This window comes from Penaeus japonicus, unplaced genomic scaffold, assembly GCF_977035675.1.
Source record: "Penaeus japonicus unplaced genomic scaffold, GWHDUDI00000001_assembly GWHDUDI00000036, whole genome shotgun sequence".
Classification (NCBI taxonomy): Eukaryota; Metazoa; Arthropoda; class Malacostraca; order Decapoda; family Penaeidae; genus Penaeus; species Penaeus japonicus.
In genome coordinates, this window is record NW_028234438.1 from 2,189,809 (window position 1) to 2,195,185 (window position 5,377).

Here is a 5,377-nt window from a genome sequence, read left to right on the forward strand (position 1 = left end):
ACTCGACACATACAAAAAAAATAACTTCTTATACATATCTTTCATAGCAATCACTCTGACACTCTCTGAAGATTTCTGTCTTCATTCTTCTTTCTTCTTCGTTGAGAGTCGGTCGTGATGTGTTAGTCTTAAGCAATCATGACCTGAGCATCTGATCTGGAGTTCCGGCCTTAACTCAGCCTTTGAACTCAGTCTCCAAACTCAGCCTTAGGACTCAGTCTTCAACTCAGTCTTTGAAATCCGCCTTTGAACCCGCTCCTGAGAATTAAAGGCTTCTTTTGTAGAGTACAAAACAGGTAACGCGTTCTATGTTTTCGAACTTCTGGGAGGGGCGTTCGGGGTTGTCGGCGACGCGTTACGCTTTTGACGTCATCGTTTAAGCTCCGCCCAAAACTAGCCTGAAAGCTAGCCTGAAGTTCGGTTGCTGGAGCACATTGCGTGTCTATTGTTGTTTTATTTTCAACAGCAATACAATGTATATTTTGTTAATAATCCTATACCCAGGAGACAATATCTGTAGATAATTCTATACCTAGAAAACAAAGAAATAAGCCATGAGGACGCCTAAAAAAATAAAAAATAAAAGAATAACTGAAAACTTTTCCCTCCAAACAGACGGTGTCTCAATTCGTTCCTTTGATTATTATATATTTATTAAAACAAATGTGAATATTAACTCTGATAATTTAATATGCATTTTGATAATAATAAATATCGTGAATCTTAAAATAATTGTTAAAAATCGATTAAATTTCAATACATATGCGTATATAATGTAGATAATAAACAAAAAATATATCTCCTCATTGTAATCGGACAATGTGAATAAACAGCTTTATCAGGGTAAGAGCTCCTCTTCAACATGGACGGAATGAAAAAGCCTATTTCAGCGAAATCACCACTGTGGCAACACAAAGAAGGTACGTACTGGTGTTATTTTATATTAAATACATCTCATGTCCATCTGTATAGAGGTAGAATGTAATGTCATGTCTTTGATATTCTAAAAGACGAGCATCAACTTTGGAGGGAGGGAGGAAGAGAGAGAGAGGAAGAGGGAAAAGAGAGAGAGAGGAAGAGGGAAATGAGAGAGAGGAAGAGGGAAAAGAGAGAGAGAGGAAAAGGGAAAAGACAGAGAGAGAGAGAGGAAGAGGGAAGAGAGAGAGATGGAAGAAGAAATAGGTAGATAGAGAGTGAGATGATGAGAAAGAGAAGAGAGAGAGTAAAAGTGAAAACAATAGGGAGTGAGAGAGAGAGAAAGAAGTGTATATATATATATATATATATATATATATATATATATATAATATATATATATATATATATATACATATATATATATATATGTATATATATAAATGTGTGTATATTTAGATATATGCATATAATATGTAGATAGGTAGATAGATAGATATTTATTCATTCATTCATTTATATATATGTATATATATATATATATATATATATATATATATATATATATATATATATATATATATATGTATATATATATATTTATGTGTGTGTGTGTGCGTGCATGCATGCGTGCGTCCGTGTGTGTCTATCTATATGTGTATATGTATGTGTATATATGTATTTTATTTATTTATTTATTTATTAATTGTCTGTAAAACCTTGCTACCACTGATCTGCTAAGAGTAAATAGGTAAAATTCCATAACGTCTCATAAGGCATCTGGTTAGACAGTTGTTTTAGCAGGTCGTGTAGCGTATCGGATTCAACACCGTGCCTGTCAATCTGACGGCACGGGTTTGAGTCCCGGTCAGGGAGGTAAAATTTGTATATTTATTTATTTATTTGTATATATATATATATATAAATGAATATATATAAATATATATATTTATTTATATAACTATATATATGTGTGTGTGTGTGTGTGTGTCTGTGTGTGCGTGTGTGTTTATATATACACATGTATATAATGATAATAGTAATAACAATGATCATGTTAATAAATATTTGCTAAGAAACATGTAACTGATAAAATTCAATATTGAAATAGAGCTTTAGATATTTTCTTTCTTTTCATAATAAAGGCAGCCTCAGTGTAATGTTTGTGACAAGTTATACCATAATCCAGAAGAGGCTAGCAAGTGCTGGATGAGCCATATGTCAGTAGTTTATCCAGTGGCTGAAATTGTAAGGAGCCCAGAGCCAAGGCCATCCTGGGCACCTGATGTCATTATTGAAAGTCCAGAACAACCAAGCAATATAAGAAGCAATGAAACACTAGAGGTAGAGCTGATTGGTGATCCTGAAGAACTACGTGATGATCCAACTGAACTTCTTGAAGAATCTCAAGCGACAGGTGTTTATTAATCCAAATACTTTTCAATATGAGAAGATATACTGACTTATCTTCTATAATGTAAAAATTTACATTATCTTTATAAGCTTTCCCTTATATATCATTGGATCCAATTGATCTTTTTCTTGTGTTATTTCAGGGTAAGTCAGAAAGACTAAAAGAATTAATAAAGGAGAATTGCCCTCATCTGGTGGAGTAAGCAGTCAACTGTTTGGGAAATGATTAAGAACACCTTGCATGAATTTGTAAGTAGCAAATAGCTCTTAACCTTAATATAGTGAACTGTATATTTGTTATGAGAAGGTTGGTTATTCAATGAAGCTTTTTATTCTTTAAACCTTGAGTTATGTGTTGCTCAGATGTCAAGTTAATTTCCAATGTATATTTGCAAATTAGAAGTTGATATATGTTCAATACTACACATAAGATATTATCAGCATCATTACAGGCTTTTAATCATATTTACCTTAATCTTTAAAGTAGTGTATACAGTGCATAAGCTTCAATGAAAGATAAAGATTATGTTTTTTCAAAGATTTATGACATTCTTGTATAATTTGATTCTCTTCAGTAACCTAAGAGCTATGCTTTCCTTTATCTATATGCTTTGAGTGATATTCAGAAAAGGTAAACAATATTTAGATTTCATATTTAAATTCCTTTGGCAAGAGGAGTTTATGTAGTTATGATCTTCACCTTTTATCTAACATGATAACTTGTATTCATAGAACTAGGAAAGTATTCCTGATTACATTTACTTATTTGGGAGGGAGGGTGGGATCTGCAAAATAAATATTTTTCTGTGTTTAAGTTGTCATAAAAAAATTTCAGATTATTGGACACGTGATATGTGACTTCATAGACAGGAAGAAATGTGAGAATAAATAGTTCATGACACTACAGTCTCCATACTTTGACCATAATACTTCTATCTGGATGACTAATACATTGCAGTAGTTAGGAAAGATTTATAAAAATACACACACACACACACACATATATACACATACATACATATATATACATATATATATATATATATATATATATATATATATATATATATATATATATATATATATACATATATATATATATAGAGAGAGAGAGAGATAGATAGATAGATGATAGGTAGATAGATAGATATAGATATATACATACAAATGTATATTTATTTATATGTGTATAAAAAAGGCAGGCATTTCATGAGAGCCTGAGCATTATGACCTTCTGGCTTTCTTCTTGCTAGAGTGGCTTATTGTTAGTCCTTGTATTACAGATGAGGAAATTAATGATGATCTAGAAATAGCAGATGCACCAGTTATAATTGAGGTCTGTTCTAATTGCAACACCTTCCAAATTTCCCCCTCATTGATAGTAAATACCAACTCAACTGCAGATCATAGTAGCAGCTATGTTAATGCTGTTACTCATATTGCCATTTCTCTTCCCAACTATAGGTCCTAACAACAGGTACACCTGTCATGACAGCTGCTATGCAAATCCCTCCCAGAACACAAGTGACCACAAGAACATGGAGACGGCTAACTGGAAGAGAACAGCTTGTCTCCAAAATGAGACAAATGCATCAGGAAATGAGGCAAAATTTTGAATAGTTTAAGAACACAGAACATATATATATATATATATATATGCATGTGTGTGTGTGTGTGTATGTGTGTGTGTGTGTGTGTGTGTGTGTGTGTGTGTGTGTGTGTGTGTGTGTGTGTGTGTGTGTGTGTGTGTGTGTGTGTGTGTGTGTGTGTGTGTGGGCGTGCGTGCATGGATGCATGCGTGTGTGTGCATGTGTGTGTTTGTGTTTATTTGTGTATTTAAAACAAAAGTTTTTGTTGCTGTCACCTCCACAAGAGGAGACTACTGTATTAATTTTATGTTTATATCATTAATGTTTTATATATCTATTGTCAAGTTTGTAGATCTTTCAGTTAGATTCTGTGAAAATATTATATAATAACAAATCCATTATTTTTAGTGCTACAGTGTATGAGAATTTGAATATATTTAAGTTTATAAATCAGCAATTTAATGTATTAGGACGAAATAAACTCTTTGTTTTATTAAATATGCAATAAGTATTTGTTGCCTTATTGTCCTGGACATGTGAGGATAAGCTAAACTGATATTTAAAGTAATTGGAAATACTTTTATTGTGAAAAAATTGCTAAATAAACAAAAAAAGTTATAGATCACATATGGACTTAAAACATTTGAGTAAAAAACATATACTATATATATAAAACATTTCAAAACACACACACACACACACTGCCATTATATTTGTACTGTCCAGGTCAGATTGTACAGCTTCTGGGGCTTTAATTAATACACACAGCAACCATCCACAGCATCAATTACCCCTGGCAGGCCAGCTAAATGCTAAGTCTCTTTCCCTTTCCACTGCTTCCTTGTGTGTTGGCCATCTAATATATTCTCTGCCAAGAGAGAACAGCACTTCTATTATTTTTTGCACACAATCAAATGTAACTCTTTTTGATACTGCAAATAATTCTGATATCTCTCTGTGTGAAACAGGAGTTCCTAAGTACCAAAGTGTCATATACAAGGCCTTCTTTGGTCTTAAATTAAGGCTGGTACGTGAAGGTCTGAACCCATATACCCCTTCGATTTCCTTGATAATCATATCAAAAGAACTTTAAGTAACTCCTAGGTGGTTGAAAAAGTCAGTCACTTTTTTGCTCCAGAATTTCCATGAAACCTTCTTGTTGCGGATGATCTTCCCTGCATGAAGAAGAAAAAAGCATATCTAAGCAAAGACTTTTTTTTCCTAAGAAAATATGTTTACTATAAAATGTAAATGAATACTACATGAATATATTTCACTTTCTAATCTTAAAATACAAATACTGTATAATCAAAATGATAACAGAATTTCCAGAAAAGGATTGTAATCTGTGGTTAAATACTTTAAATAATAGTCATTTACTATTACTTTTACATCATGTAAAAAAAAAACAAAAAAAAAACAAACAAACATTACAGAGATTAACAAATACAAATTCTAGA

The 5,377-nt window shown here is 32.2% G+C and overlaps 2 long non-coding RNA genes across 2 annotated transcripts in view; one reads left to right on the top strand and one right to left on the bottom strand.

Annotated features, from left to right (window-relative positions):
• Positions 1-268: 268 nt before the first annotated feature.
• LOC147467368 (uncharacterized) lies at positions 269-4,428 on the top strand. The gene is made up of 4 exons (XR_015190606.1): positions 269-920; positions 2,105-2,332; positions 2,472-2,577; positions 3,793-4,428. It is a non-coding gene; the product is annotated as an uncharacterized LOC147467368 (long non-coding RNA).
• A 47-nt stretch (positions 4,429-4,475) lies between these two features.
• The window catches only part of LOC147467369 (uncharacterized), a 1,867-nt gene continuing 965 nt past the window's right edge, over positions 4,476-5,377 (bottom strand). The window contains exon 2 of the long non-coding RNA XR_015190608.1: positions 4,476-5,092. This is a non-coding gene — a long non-coding RNA (uncharacterized LOC147467369). The remainder of the gene's footprint in view (positions 5,093-5,377) is intronic.